The sequence below is a fragment of the Equus asinus genome, chromosome 24 (assembly GCF_041296235.1).
Source record: "Equus asinus isolate D_3611 breed Donkey chromosome 24, EquAss-T2T_v2, whole genome shotgun sequence".
In the NCBI taxonomy this organism is placed as follows: domain Eukaryota; kingdom Metazoa; phylum Chordata; class Mammalia; order Perissodactyla; family Equidae; genus Equus; species Equus asinus.
The window spans coordinates 5,609,460-5,626,110 of record NC_091813.1 but is presented as its reverse complement, the minus strand read 5'-3'; positions in this window follow the sequence as shown (position 1 = coordinate 5,626,110).

Below are 16,651 nucleotides of genomic sequence, written 5' to 3'. Positions count from 1 at the left end.
AGCAATGAGGACGTGAATCTGGAAGTTATAGTACGTTCTAATGCAGGGTCATGGCTATAAATTCACCTCAAATCAAAAATCCAAAAAGGGGTCCAGAATGATGTCATAAAGCTTTGGGGGCGGAAAGAGTTTACAGAAGGTGAACTTCCAAGGATGGAAAATCACCTCCAAATGCTTACAGATGCTACAGAAAGGCAGACCATTCCAAATAGGTGAAGAGGAATACTACGAAGAGAACATGATCAGTCCTAAACCCATGAACGAACGGAAAATGTTACCGTCCATGATGTTATTACTAATCACCTTCACGAATAATCCAAACAGGCCCACGTCTTCCCAAGTTCAGGCAAAAGGTTGGTCCAAAAGTACAATTCAGGGCCGGCCCTGTGGTGGAGCAGGTAAGTGCCCACATTCCGCTTGGGCGGCCCGGGCCTCACTGTTTCACATTACGAGTGCATATCACATTAGTAGTGTTAGGAAATATAGATTTCATGGTATGGTGCGGGCAGAGATCATAAATAAGCAGCAATTGTGAGGATACGTTATCAATACGCACAAGAAAAGGAACCATAAGAATATTACAATCTATGGAAGTATCTGGTACACTTCCCAAAGGCAGAAGGAAGGAAAACTTGTGACCTGCCAAGGTGGAATTGGCAGAGTGCCACGAGATGACACCATCATTGTGCATCAGAACATTCCCTGGGCAACTTCAACTTGTGAGGGAGTCCAGGACTTTTTCTGGGTAAGGTCCACCCATTTTGCCATCTACCCAAGATATAAGAGATAAAACCCAGGATAATCTTACAGGAGTGACACCAGTGTCTAGAGAGAATGTAGGAGCCCTTTCGAAGTTCAAGGAGAAAGATAGAAACTGACAACAATTGCAGAAAAAGGAAAACTATCCTACCTAGACAGGGTGAGGAGTCAGACTGGTCTGAGATGGCTGTGAAACTCTGTGTGCACGGAGGTTGTCAGGACAACTTCGAATTTTGAGGTCGCTTATGACATCACGGTGAACATGTCCCCCAGGGTGGCCGCATGGTTACAGTCTGAGGATTGGCCTAGGCTAGGCTATTAAAGGGACAGATACCCAGAAACAGGTTTGGCAAACAGAAAGCAGGCACAGAAACTAGAAGAGATAAAACAGAGTCTGATGCAAGGGATAAGAAAGGAACCCTAGGCCACAAGTGAGAATAGAGGGACAGGCACGGAGAGGAGAACATTGTCATCTATTCAAGTCTATGGGGAGGTCATGCTGATTCAAGCTTGCAACTTCATTGGAAACAAGTGGCCGGACTTGGGGTTCATCACACCTACAGTGCCCTTGTGCCTTAAGCATAATGCAAAGTCAAGAAAGATGTCTTGAGGACATTGAAGAGAAGAATCGATGCCTCCTTTCCAAGGCCCATAGCATTCTTTGCAGGTCAGTCTCTTTTTCCGAAGCTCTGGTGTCACGTGGGCCCACTGGGCACATGGTAATGTGTCCCAAGAGATGTCTTGGAAGCCTTGAAGGAATGGAGCCCTGTCACGCTTGGGGTATGTCTCTTTGTTTGGAAGTGCTCTACAAGGGTGCTGAAAAGCACCCTCTTCCACAGGGCTTCGTTCCTTCGTGAAGGCTGCCCTCCCAGGCTAGTGTGCTCTGTTTGCCTCCATCGAAATTCTCTCCCCCTACCTCTTGCCGTAGAAGGATTATTGATTATGTGTTTTGACACCATATGTAAGGAAGTTGCACGAAAATTAGAACTTTACAGTTGTGTTTCAAGAAAAATAAACAGGCCAGGGTAGAGGATGTAGGGCAAACAAATGGCACACCCTATAAAAATTAAGTAAGCCCGTATCTGGACGGAATCTAGGGGAACGTTCAAGGATCAGGGGTCAAGTTCGAAACTTCCCAAATCCGGAAAAGAGACAGAAAAATATCTTTCCTGGAGAGTGGAATTCATCCGATTTGTCTAAGTTGTCTTGGAAACATTGTGTCCGTGAAGGGGGTTGCCAGGACCACCTCGAATTTGGAGTTTCTGATCTCAGGATGTCAAACCAACCCACATGACCACGTGTTCTCAGTGCTTAGTTTGACCTTGGCTAGGGTAGCCAAGAGTCCTACAAGTGACCGGTGCAAATTCAAGGACAACAACCAAGAGTCACGAAAGCACTCACACCTCACCCTAGAGAACATACAGCGATTAACGAAATACAAACTAATCACTTGGAATGAAGGAGAACGGACTGATAAGCATGTCTAAGGGAGATAGCTGAGAAAGACCATGACGAGTATACTATGGAAAAGAAAAAGAGGACCCAGAAAATGGAAGGTGAACAGAAATCACACCTGAATTATCCACAATGAAAGATGATGTCCGTCTTTAGACAGACTCTGCTGGAACGTTTGAAAGTCAGAGAAATTCACAAGGCAAAAAACGGCAGCGAAGGTCAAGCATGGGCTAACTGGGAAGGGTGAGTTATGAGACTGCTCCAAGCAGGCTCTGAAACCTGTATCCAGGAAGCATGCTGGACCTCAGAGACACAATTATGACAAATCCTCTGACATCACAATGGACCCGAAAAACAACCTAGCCTCATCTACACAGTGCTAGAGTTGGGCTCACTAGTATATTTAACTCCCATTGCACTCAACTGCACGTTGCCACTGAACATGTAAGTGGCCGGCCGGTGGTGCAGTGGTGAGGTCCGCACCTTCTGGGTCTGTGGCCCAGTATGGGCTGGGTGGAATCCTCGGTTTGGGCCTCCTCACCACTGCTTCAGTTGTTCTGGTGCAGGCGTCCGAGGTAGAGTAGAGGCAGATGGGAAGGGACGTTGGACAGGGCCAGACTTCCACAGCAAATACAGGAGCATTGCCAGCAGATGTGAGCACAGCAATGCACTTGTGCCAAAACAAAACCAATTAAAAGTTGCAAAGAATAGAAAAACTGAAGCTAAGGAAAAAAAAAACAAAAAAACAGGAGCTTGCCATTACGAAGAATAGGATCTCTGTGAATAACCTTAGCAAAACAGGTGAATTCTATGTTAATTCAAAAACTAGCAAACCTTTGGGGAAAGAAACTCAAGAAGACACAAGAAAAAAAAAGATATCGAGGGATCTAGGAATGGAAGGATTAACACACTTGAAAGGTTCATACCGCAGTAAGGAATCTCTGGATTCCATGCAATCCCAGTCAAAGTTGCAGCAGTATTTGCCACAGAGAAGAAGAGAGAATCCTAAAGTTTCTAGCCAGCAACGCGAGACCCTGACTAGGCAAAGGAATCCTCAGGAAAACGAACAAAGCAGCACGTGTCACAATTTCTGATTTCAACATAGAGGACGAAGCGCTAGGTACCGAAACGGCACAGTCTGGGCCCCAAAACAGGCATGAAGACCCATGCAAAACAATTGAGAGCCCAGAGCCCAACTCAAACTTACATGGACAGCCCATTTTGGACCAGGGAGCCAAGTGGAGACAGCGGAGAAAGGAGAGTCTCTACAATAAACGGTGCTGGGAAGCCTGCACAGCCACATGGAACACAACGAGAGTACACCATGATGTTACACCTGGCACACACACCACCTGAAATGGATTAAAGCCTTGAATGGCAGACTTGAAACCGTGAACCTTGTAGGAGAAGACCTAGGCAGAGTGCTCTTTGCCATCTGTCTGAGCCGCCTATTTGGAAGAAGCATGTCTGACTGGGCAAGGGCAACAAAGGAAACAAGAAACAAACGGGACCACATCAAATGCACACACTTCTGCCCACTCAAGGAAACCATCAACTGAATACTAAGACACCACAACAATTGGGAGAGGATGTTTGCAAACCACACATCGGACAAGGGGTGAAAAGCCCAAAGATACAATCAACTCGCACGTCTCCACAAGAAAAAAAACAAGCCAATGAAAACCTGGTCAAAAGATGGAAGCAGAGATTTCTCCGAAGAAGACAGAAAGAGGGCCAGTAGGTGCATGAAAACTTGTTCACCATCATGAAGTCTCAGGAAAATGCAAATCCAAACTGCAAGGCCATGGCAGCTCACTGTGGTCAGCATGGCTAGAAGGAAGCAGACAGGAAATAACAAGTGTCAGAGAGGAGGTGCAGAGAAGGGAAGCCTCCTGCACTGCTGGTGGGAGTGTAACCCGGTGCAGCCACGATGCCAAAGGTGTGGAACTGCCTCAGAAATTTAAGTATCCATGTCCCGTATGACCCAGCTATTAATCTGCCGCTTGCTTATCCAAAAAAGTCAGAAAGACTACCGCATAAAGACATGTGCATGGCTGTGTTCACCACAGTCTTACTCCTGATATCCAAGACTTGGAAAGCACCCTGGTGTCCAGCAAGGGATGATTGGAGAAGGAAGATGGGCTATAGCCACACAATGGTATACCACTCAGCCGGAACAAATGATGCAATCCAGCCATTTGTGACCACCAGAATGGCTGTGAGGGTTTTAGGGGAAGTGTAACAAGCCCCAGTGAGAAATTCAAATACCATAGAATCTCACTTACAAGGCGAAGAAAAAGCAAGCACTAACCAACAGGTGGCACTGAACATTTGTATGCGGGCTCCCAGAGGCAAAGAGGGGCGGTGACGGAGGGTGAAAGAGAAGATTAGGCACAAGTGTGTGGTGAGGGCCTGTGATTAGTCTTACACTGGTGAAGATGATGTAAGCTACACAGAAGTCTAAAGCAATGAGGATGTGAATCTGGAAGTTATAGTACGTTCTAATGCAGGGTCATGGCTATAAATTCACCTCAAATCAAAAATCCAAAAAGGGGTCCAGAATGATGTCATAAAGCTTTGGGGGCGGAAAGAGTTTACGGAAGGTGAACTTCCAAGGATGGAAAATCACCTCCAAATGCTTACAGATGCTACAGAAAGGCAGACCATTCCAAATAGGTGAAGAGGAATACTACGAAGAGAACATGATCAGTCCTAAACCCATGAACGAACGGAAAATGTTACCGTCCATGATGTTATTACTAATCACCTTCACGAATAATCCAAACAGGCCCACGTCTTCCCAAGTTCAGGCAAAAGGTTGGTCCAAAAGTACAATTCAGGGCCGGCCCTGTGGTGGAGCAGGTAAGTGCCCACATTCCGCTTGGGCGGCCCGGGCCTCACTGTTTCACATTACGAGTGCATATCACATTAGTAGTGTTAGGAAATATAGATTTCATGGTATGGTGCGGGCAGAGATCATAAATAAGCAGCAATTGTGAGGATACGTTATCAATACGCACAAGAAAAGGAACCATAAGAATATTACAATCTATGGAAGTATCTGGTACACTTCCCAAAGGCAGAAGGAAGGAAAACTTGTGACCTGCCAAGGTGGAATTGGCAGAGTGCCACGAGATGACACCATCATTGTGCATCAGAACATTCCCTGGGCAACTTCAACTTGTGAGGGAGTCCAGGACTTTTTCTGGGTAAGGTCCACCCATTTTGCCATCTACCCAAGATATAAGAGATAAAACCCAGGATAATCTTACAGGAGTGAAACCAGTGTCTAGAGAGAATGTAGGAGCCCTTTCGAAGTTCAAGGAGAAAGATAGAAACTGACAACAATTGCAGAAAAAGGAAAACTATCCTACCTAGACAGGGTGAGGAGTCAGACTGGTCTGAGATGGCTGTGAAACTCTGTGTGCACGGAGGTTGTCAGGACAACTTCGAATTTTGAGGTCGCTTATGACATCACGGTGAACATGTCCCCCAGGGTGGCCGCATGGTTACAGTCTGAGGATTGGCCTAGGCTAGGCTATTAAAGGGACAGATACCCAGAAACAGGTTTGGCAAACAGAAAGCAGGCACAGAAACTAGAAGAGATAAAACAGAGTCTGATGCAAGGGATAAGAAAGGAACCCTAGGCCACAAGTGAGAATAGAGGGACAGGCACGGAGAGGAGAACATTGTCATCTATTCAAGTCTATGGGGAGGTCATGCTGATTCAAGCTTGCAACTTCATTGGAAACAAGTGGCCGGACTTGGGGTTCATCACACCTACAGTGCCCTTGTGCCTTAAGCATAATGCAAAGTCAAGAAAGATGTCTTGAGGACATTGAAGAGAAGAATCGATGCCTCCTTTCCAAGGCCCATAGCATTCTTTGCAGGTCAGTCTCTTTTTCCGAAGCTCTGGTGTCACGTGGGCCCACTGGGCACATGGTAATGTGTCCCAAGAGATGTCTTGGAAGCCTTGAAGGAATGGAGCCCTGTCACGCTTGGGGTATGTCTCTTTGTTTGGAAGTGCTCTACAAGGGTGCTGAAAAGCACCCTCTTCCACAGGGCTTCGTTCCTTCGTGAAGGCTGCCCTCCCAGGCTAGTGTGCTCTGTTTGCCTCCATCGAAATTCTCTCCCCCTACCTCTTGCCGTAGAAGGATTATTGATTATGTGTTTTGACACCATATGTAAGGAAGTTGCACGAAAATTAGAACTTTACAGTTGTGTTTCAAGAAAAATAAACAGGCCAGGGTAGAGGATGTAGGGCAAACAAATGGCACACCCTATAAAAATTAAGTAAGCCCGTATCTGGACGGAATCTAGGGGAACGTTCAAGGATCAGGGGTCAAGTTCGAAACTTCCCAAATCCGGAAAAGAGACAGAAAAATATCTTTCCTGGAGAGTGGAATTCATCCGATTTGTCTAAGTTGTCTTGGAAACATTGTGTCCGTGAAGGGGGTTGCCAGGACCACCTCGAATTTGGAGTTTCTGATCTCAGGATGTCAAACCAACCCACATGACCACGTGTTCTCAGTGCTTAGTTTGACCTAGGCTAGGATAGCCAAGAGTCCTACAAGTGACCGGTGCAAATTCAAGGACAACAACCAAGAGTCACGAAAGCACTCACACCTCACCCTAGAGAACATACAGCGATTAACGAAATACAAACTAATCCCTTGGAATGAAGGAGAACGGACTGATAAGCATGTCTAAGGGAGATAGCTGAGAAAGACCATGACGAGTATACTATGGAAAAGAAAAAGAGGACCCAGAAAATGGAAGGTGAACAGAAATCACACCTGAATTATCCACAATGAAAGATGATGTCCGTCTTTAGACAGACTCTGCTGGAACGTTTGAAAGTCAGAGAAATTCACAAGGCAAAAAACGGCAGCGAAGGTCAAGCATGGGCTAACTGGGAAGGGTGAGTTATGAGACTGCTCCAAGCAGGCTCTGAAACCTGTATCCAGGAAGCATGCTGGACCTCGGAGACACAATTATGACAAATCCTCTGACATCACAATGGACCCGAAAAACAACCTAGCCTCATCTACACAGTGCTAGAGTTGGGCTCACTAGTATATTTAACTCCCATTGCACTCAACTGCACGTTGCCACTGAACATGTAAGTGGCCGGCCGGTGGTGCAGTGGTGAGGTCCGCACCTTCTGGGTCTGTGGCCCAGTATGGGCTGGGTGGAATCCTCGGTTTGGGCCTCCTCACCACTGCTTCAGTTGTTCTGGTGCAGGCGTCCGAGGTAGAGTAGAGGCAGATGGGAAGGGACGTTGGACAGGGCCAGACTTCCACAGCAAATACAGGAGCATTGCCAGCAGATGTGAGCACAGCAATGCACTTGTGCCAAAACAAAACCAATTAAAAGTTGCAAAGAATAGAAAAACTGAAGCTAAGGAAAAAAAAAACAAAAAAACAGGAGCTTGCCATTACGAAGAATAGGATCTCTGTGAATAACCTTAGCAAAACAGGTGAATTCTATGTTAATTCAAAAACTAGCAAACCTTTGGGGAAAGAAACTCAAGAAGACACAAGAAAAAAAAAGATATCGAGGGATCTAGGAATGGAAGGATTAACACACTTGAAAGGTTCATACCGCAGTAAGGAATCTCTGGATTCCATGCAATCCCAGTCAAAGTTGCAGCAGTATTTGCCACAGAGAAGAAGAGAGAATCCTAAAGTTTCTAGCCAGCAACGCGAGACCCTGACTAGGCAAAGGAATCCTCAGGAAAACGAACAAAGCAGCACGTGTCACAATTTCTGATTTCAACATAGAGGACGAAGCGCGAGGTACCGAAACGGCACAGTCTGGGCCCCAAAACAGGCATGAAGACCCATGCAAAACAATTGAGAGCCCAGAGCCCAACTCAAACTTACATGGACAGCCCATTTTGGACCAGGGAGCCAAGTGGAGACAGTGGAGAAAGGAGAGTCTCTACAATAAACGGTGCTGGGAAGCCTGCACAGCCACATGGAACACAACGAGAGTACACCATGATGTTACACCTGGCACACACACCACCTGAAGTGGATTAAAGCCTTGAATGGCAGACTTGAAACCGTGAACCTTGTAGGAGAAGACCTAGGCAGAGTGCTCTTTGCCATCTGTCTGAGCCGCCTATTTGGAAGAAGCATGTCTGACTGGGCAAGGGCAACAAAGGAAACAAGAAACAAACGGGACCACATCAAATGCACACACTTCTGCCCACTCAAGGAAACCATCAACTGAATACTAAGACACCACAACAATTGGGAGAGGATGTTTGCAAACCACACATCGGACAAGGGGTGAAAAGCCCAAAGATACAATCAACTCGCACGTCTCCACAAGAAAAAAAACAAGCCAATGAAAACCTGGTCAAAAGATGGAAGCAGAGATTTCTCCGAAGAAGACAGAAAGAGGGCCAGTAGGTGCATGAAAACTTGTTCACCATCATGAAGTCTCAGGAAAATGCAAATCCAAACTGCAAGGCCATGGCAGCTCACTGTGGTCAGCATGGCTAGAAGGAAGCAGACAGGAAATAACAAGTGTCAGAGAGGAGGTGCAGAGAAGGGAAGCCTCCTGCACTGCTGGTGGGAGTGTAACCCGGTGCAGCCACGATGCCAAAGGTGTGGAACTGCCTCAGAAATTTAAGTATCCATGTCCCGTATGACCCAGCTATTAATCTGCCGCTTGCTTATCCAAAAAAGTCAGAAAGACTACCGCATAAAGACATGTGCATGGCTGTGTTCACCACAGTCTTACTCCTGATATCCAAGACTTGGAAAGCACCCTGGTGTCCAGCAAGGGATGATTGGAGAAGGAAGATGGGCTATAGCCACACAATGGTATACCACTCAGCCGGAACAAATGATGCAATCCAGCCATTTGTGACGACCAGAATGGCTGTGAGCGTTTTAGGGGAAGTGTAACAAGCCCCAGTGAGAAATTCAAATACCATAGAATCTCACTTACAAGGCGAAGAAAAAGCAAGCACTAACCAACAGGTGGCACTGAACATTTGTATGCGGGCTCCCAGAGGCAAAGAGGGGCGGTGACGGAGGGTGAAAGAGAAGATTAGGCACAAGTGTGTGGTGAGGGCCTGTGATTAGTCTTACACTGGTGAAGATGATGTAAGCTACACAGAAGTCTAAAGCAATGAGGACGTGAATCTGGAAGTTATAGTACGTTCTAATGCAGGGTCATGGCTATAAATTCACCTCAAATCAAAAATCCAAAAAGGGGTCCAGAATGATGTCATAAAGCTTTGGGGGCGGAAAGAGTTTACAGAAGGTGAACTTCCAAGGATGGAAAATCACCTCCAAATGCTTACAGATGCTACAGAAAGGCAGACCATTCCAAATAGGTGAAGAGGAATACTACGAAGAGAACATGATCAGTCCTAAACCCATGAACGAACGGAAAATGTTACCGTCCATGATGTTATTACTAATCACCTTCACGAATAATCCAAACAGGCCCACGTCTTCCCAAGTTCAGGCAAAAGGTTGGTCCAAAAGTACAATTCAGGGCCGGCCCTGTGGTGGAGCAGGTAAGTGCCCACATTCCGCTTGGGCGGCCCGGGCCTCACTGTTTCACATTACGAGTGCATATCACATTAGTAGTGTTAGGAAATATAGATTTCATGGTATGGTGCGGGCAGAGATCATAAATAAGCAGCAATTGTGAGGATACGTTATCAATACGCACAAGAAAAGGAACCATAAGAATATTACAATCTATGGAAGTATCTGGTACACTTCCCAAAGGCAGAAGGAAGGAAAACTTGTGACCTGCCAAGGTGGAATTGGCAGAGTGCCACGAGATGACACCATCATTGTGCATCAGAACATTCCCTGGGCAACTTCAACTTGTGAGGGAGTCCAGGACTTTTTCTGGGTAAGGTCCACCCATTTTGCCATCTACCCAAGATATAAGAGATAAAACCCAGGATAATCTTACAGGAGTGACACCAGTGTCTAGAGAGAATGTAGGAGCCCTTTCGAAGTTCAAGGAGAAAGATAGAAACTGACAACAATTGCAGAAAAAGGAAAACTATCCTACCTAGACAGGGTGAGGAGTCAGACTGGTCTGAGATGGCTGTGAAACTCTGTGTGCACGGAGGTTGTCAGGACAACTTCGAATTTTGAGGTCGCTTATGACATCACGGTGAACATGTCCCCCAGGGTGGCCGCATGGTTACAGTCTGAGGATTGGCCTAGGCTAGGCTATTAAAGGGACAGATACCCAGAAACAGGTTTGGCAAACAGAAAGCAGGCACAGAAACTAGAAGAGATAAAACAGAGTCTGATGCAAGGGATAAGAAAGGAACCCTAGGCCACAAGTGAGAATAGAGGGACAGGCACGGAGAGGAGAACATTGTCATCTATTCAAGTCTATGGGGAGGTCATGCTGATTCAAGCTTGCAACTTCATTGGAAACAAGTGGCCGGACTTGGGGTTCATCACACCTACAGTGCCCTTGTGCCTTAAGCATAATGCAAAGTCAAGAAAGATGTCTTGAGGACATTGAAGAGAAGAATCGATGCCTCCTTTCCAAGGCCCATAGCATTCTTTGCAGGTCAGTCTCTTTTTCCGAAGCTCTGGTGTCACGTGGGCCCACTGGGCACATGGTAATGTGTCCCAAGAGATGTCTTGGAAGCCTTGAAGGAATGGAGCCCTGTCACGCTTGGGGTATGTCTCTTTGTTTGGAAGTGCTCTACAAGGGTGCTGAAAAGCACCCTCTTCCACAGGGCTTCGTTCCTTCGTGAAGGCTGCCCTCCCAGGCTAGTGTGCTCTGTTTGCCTCCATCGAAATTCTCTCCCCCTACCTCTTGCCGTAGAAGGATTATTGATTATGTGTTTTGACACCATATGTAAGGAAGTTGCACGAAAATTAGAACTTTACAGTTGTGTTTCAAGAAAAATAAACAGGCCAGGGTAGAGGATGTAGGGCAAACAAATGGCACACCCTATAAAAATTAAGTAAGCCCGTATCTGGACGGAATCTAGGGGAACGTTCAAGGATCAGGGGTCAAGTTCGAAACTTCCCAAATCCGGAAAAGAGACAGAAAAATATCTTTCCTGGAGAGTGGAATTCATCCGATTTGTCTAAGTTGTCTTGGAAACATTGTGTCCGTGAAGGGGGTTGCCAGGACCACCTCGAATTTGGAGTTTCTGATCTCAGGATGTCAAACCAACCCACATGACCACGTGTTCTCAGTGCTTAGTTTGACCTTGGCTAGGGTAGCCAAGAGTCCTACAAGTGACCGGTGCAAATTCAAGGACAACAACCAAGAGTCACGAAAGCACTCACACCTCACCCTAGAGAACATACAGCGATTAACGAAATACAAACTAATCACTTGGAATGAAGGAGAACGGACTGATAAGCATGTCTAAGGGAGATAGCTGAGAAAGACCATGACGAGTATACTATGGAAAAGAAAAAGAGGACCCAGAAAATGGAAGGTGAACAGAAATCACACCTGAATTATCCACAATGAAAGATGATGTCCGTCTTTAGACAGACTCTGCTGGAACGTTTGAAAGTCAGAGAAATTCACAAGGCAAAAAACGGCAGCGAAGGTCAAGCATGGGCTAACTGGGAAGGGTGAGTTATGAGACTGCTCCAAGCAGGCTCTGAAACCTGTATCCAGGAAGCATGCTGGACCTCAGAGACACAATTATGACAAATCCTCTGACATCACAATGGACCCGAAAAACAACCTAGCCTCATCTACACAGTGCTAGAGTTGGGCTCACTAGTATATTTAACTCCCATTGCACTCAACTGCACGTTGCCACTGAACATGTAAGTGGCCGGCCGGTGGTGCAGTGGTGAGGTCCGCACCTTCTGGGTCTGTGGCCCAGTATGGGCTGGGTGGAATCCTCGGTTTGGGCCTCCTCACCACTGCTTCAGTTGTTCTGGTGCAGGCGTCCGAGGTAGAGTAGAGGCAGATGGGAAGGGACGTTGGACAGGGCCAGACTTCCACAGCAAATACAGGAGCATTGCCAGCAGATGTGAGCACAGCAATGCACTTGTGCCAAAACAAAACCAATTAAAAGTTGCAAAGAATAGAAAAACTGAAGCTAAGGAAAAAAAAAACAAAAAAACAGGAGCTTGCCATTACGAAGAATAGGATCTCTGTGAATAACCTTAGCAAAACAGGTGAATTCTATGTTAATTCAAAAACTAGCAAACCTTTGGGGAAAGAAACTCAAGAAGACACAAGAAAAAAAAAGATATCGAGGGATCTAGGAATGGAAGGATTAACACACTTGAAAGGTTCATACCGCAGTAAGGAATCTCTGGATTCCATGCAATCCCAGTCAAAGTTGCAGCAGTATTTGCCACAGAGAAGAAGAGAGAATCCTAAAGTTTCTAGCCAGCAACGCGAGACCCTGACTAGGCAAAGGAATCCTCAGGAAAACGAACAAAGCAGCACGTGTCACAATTTCTGATTTCAACATAGAGGACGAAGCGCTAGGTACCGAAACGGCACAGTCTGGGCCCCAAAACAGGCATGAAGACCCATGCAAAACAATTGAGAGCCCAGAGCCCAACTCAAACTTACATGGACAGCCCATTTTGGACCAGGGAGCCAAGTGGAGACAGCGGAGAAAGGAGAGTCTCTACAATAAACGGTGCTGGGAAGCCTGCACAGCCACATGGAACACAACGAGAGTACACCATGATGTTACACCTGGCACACACACCACCTGAAATGGATTAAAGCCTTGAATGGCAGACTTGAAACCGTGAACCTTGTAGGAGAAGACCTAGGCAGAGTGCTCTTTGCCATCTGTCTGAGCCGCCTATTTGGAAGAAGCATGTCTGACTGGGCAAGGGCAACAAAGGAAACAAGAAACAAACGGGACCACATCAAATGCACACACTTCTGCCCACTCAAGGAAACCATCAACTGAATACTAAGACACCACAACAATTGGGAGAGGATGTTTGCAAACCACACATCGGACAAGGGGTGAAAAGCCCAAAGATACAATCAACTCGCACGTCTCCACAAGAAAAAAAACAAGCCAATGAAAACCTGGTCAAAAGATGGAAGCAGAGATTTCTCCGAAGAAGACAGAAAGAGGGCCAGTAGGTGCATGAAAACTTGTTCACCATCATGAAGTCTCAGGAAAATGCAAATCCAAACTGCAAGGCCATGGCAGCTCACTGTGGTCAGCATGGCTAGAAGGAAGCAGACAGGAAATAACAAGTGTCAGAGAGGAGGTGCAGAGAAGGGAAGCCTCCTGCACTGCTGGTGGGAGTGTAACCCGGTGCAGCCACGATGCCAAAGGTGTGGAACTGCCTCAGAAATTTAAGTATCCATGTCCCGTATGACCCAGCTATTAATCTGCCGCTTGCTTATCCAAAAAAGTCAGAAAGACTACCGCATAAAGACATGTGCATGGCTGTGTTCACCACAGTCTTACTCCTGATATCCAAGACTTGGAAAGCACCCTGGTGTCCAGCAAGGGATGATTGGAGAAGGAAGATGGGCTATAGCCACACAATGGTATACCACTCAGCCGGAACAAATGATGCAATCCAGCCATTTGTGACCACCAGAATGGCTGTGAGGGTTTTAGGGGAAGTGTAACAAGCCCCAGTGAGAAATTCAAATACCATAGAATCTCACTTACAAGGCGAAGAAAAAGCAAGCACTAACCAACAGGTGGCACTGAACATTTGTATGCGGGCTCTCAGAGGCAAAGAGGGGCGGTGACGGAGGGTGAAAGAGAAGATTAGGCACAAGTGTGTGGTGAGGGCCTGTGATTAGTCTTACACTGGTGAAGATGATGTAAGCTACACAGAAGTCTAAAGCAATGAGGATGTGAATCTGGAAGTTATAGTACGTTCTAATGCAGGGTCATGGCTATAAATTCACCTCAAATCAAAAATCCAAAAAGGGGTCCAGAATGATGTCATAAAGCTTTGGGGGCGGAAAGAGTTTACGGAAGGTGAACTTCCAAGGATGGAAAATCACCTCCAAATGCTTACAGATGCTACAGAAAGGCAGACCATTCCAAATAGGTGAAGAGGAATACTACGAAGAGAACATGATCAGTCCTAAACCCATGAACGAACGGAAAATGTTACCGTCCATGATGTTATTACTAATCACCTTCACGAATAATCCAAACAGGCCCACGTCTTCCCAAGTTCAGGCAAAAGGTTGGTCCAAAAGTACAATTCAGGGCCGGCCCTGTGGTGGAGCAGGTAAGTGCCCACATTCCGCTTGGGCGGCCCGGGCCTCACTGTTTCACATTACGAGTGCATATCACATTAGTAGTGTTAGGAAATATAGATTTCATGGTATGGTGCGGGCAGAGATCATAAATAAGCAGCAATTGTGAGGATACGTTATCAATACGCACAAGAAAAGGAACCATAAGAATATTACAATCTATGGAAGTATCTGGTACACTTCCCAAAGGCAGAAGGAAGGAAAACTTGTGACCTGCCAAGGTGGAATTGGCAGAGTGCCACGAGATGACACCATCATTGTGCATCAGAACATTCCCTGGGCAACTTCAACTTGTGAGGGAGTCCAGGACTTTTTCTGGGTAAGGTCCACCCATTTTGCCATCTACCCAAGATATAAGAGATAAAACCCAGGATAATCTTACAGGAGTGAAACCAGTGTCTAGAGAGAATGTAGGAGCCCTTTCGAAGTTCAAGGAGAAAGATAGAAACTGACAACAATTGCAGAAAAAGGAAAACTATCCTACCTAGACAGGGTGAGGAGTCAGACTGGTCTGAGATGGCTGTGAAACTCTGTGTGCACGGAGGTTGTCAGGACAACTTCGAATTTTGAGGTCGCTTATGACATCACGGTGAACATGTCCCCCAGGGTGGCCGCATGGTTACAGTCTGAGGATTGGCCTAGGCTAGGCTATTAAAGGGACAGATACCCAGAAACAGGTTTGGCAAACAGAAAGCAGGCACAGAAACTAGAAGAGATAAAACAGAGTCTGATGCAAGGGATAAGAAAGGAACCCTAGGCCACAAGTGAGAATAGAGGGACAGGCACGGAGAGGAGAACATTGTCATCTATTCAAGTCTATGGGGAGGTCATGCTGATTCAAGCTTGCAACTTCATTGGAAACAAGTGGCCGGACTTGGGGTTCATCACACCTACAGTGCCCTTGTGCCTTAAGCATAATGCAAAGTCAAGAAAGATGTCTTGAGGACATTGAAGAGAAGAATCGATGCCTCCTTTCCAAGGCCCATAGCATTCTTTGCAGGTCAGTCTCTTTTTCCGAAGCTCTGGTGTCACGTGGGCCCACTGGGCACATGGTAATGTGTCCCAAGAGATGTCTTGGAAGCCTTGAAGGAATGGAGCCCTGTCACGCTTGGGGTATGTCTCTTTGTTTGGAAGTGCTCTACAAGGGTGCTGAAAAGCACCCTCTTCCACAGGGCTTCGTTCCTTCGTGAAGGCTGCCCTCCCAGGCTAGTGTGCTCTGTTTGCCTCCATCGAAATTCTCTCCCCCTACCTCTTGCCGTAGAAGGATTATTGATTATGTGTTTTGACACCATATGTAAGGAAGTTGCACGAAAATTAGAACTTTACAGTTGTGTTTCAAGAAAAATAAACAGGCCAGGGTAGAGGATGTAGGGCAAACAAATGGCACACCCTATAAAAATTAAGTAAGCCCGTATCTGGACGGAATCTAGGGGAACGTTCAAGGATCAGGGGTCAAGTTCGAAACTTCCCAAATCCGGAAAAGAGACAGAAAAATATCTTTCCTGGAGAGTGGAATTCATCCGATTTGTCTAAGTTGTCTTGGAAACATTGTGTCCGTGAAGGGGGTTGCCAGGACCACCTCGAATTTGGAGTTTCTGATCTCAGGATGTCAAACCAACCCACATGACCACGTGTTCTCAGTGCTTAGTTTGACCTAGGCTAGGATAGCCAAGAGTCCTACAAGTGACCGGTGCAAATTCAAGGACAACAACCAAGAGTCACGAAAGCACTCACACCTCACCCTAGAGAACATACAGCGATTAACGAAATACAAACTAATCCCTTGGAATGAAGGAGAACGGACTGATAAGCATGTCTAAGGGAGATAGCTGAGAAAGACCATGACGAGTATACTATGGAAAAGAAAAAGAGGACCCAGAAAATGGAAGGTGAACAGAAATCACACCTGAATTATCCACAATGAAAGATGATGTCCGTCTTTAGACAGACTCTGCTGGAACGTTTGAAAGTCAGAGAAATTCACAAGGCAAAAAACGGCAGCGAAGGTCAAGCATGGGCTAACTGGGAAGGGTGAGTTATGAGACTGCTCCAAGCAGGCTCTGAAACCTGTATCCAGGAAGCATGCTGGACCTCGGAGACACAATTATGACAAATCCTCTGACATCACAATGGACCCGAAAAACAACCTAGCCTCATCTACACAGTGCTAGAGTTGGGCTCACTAGTATAT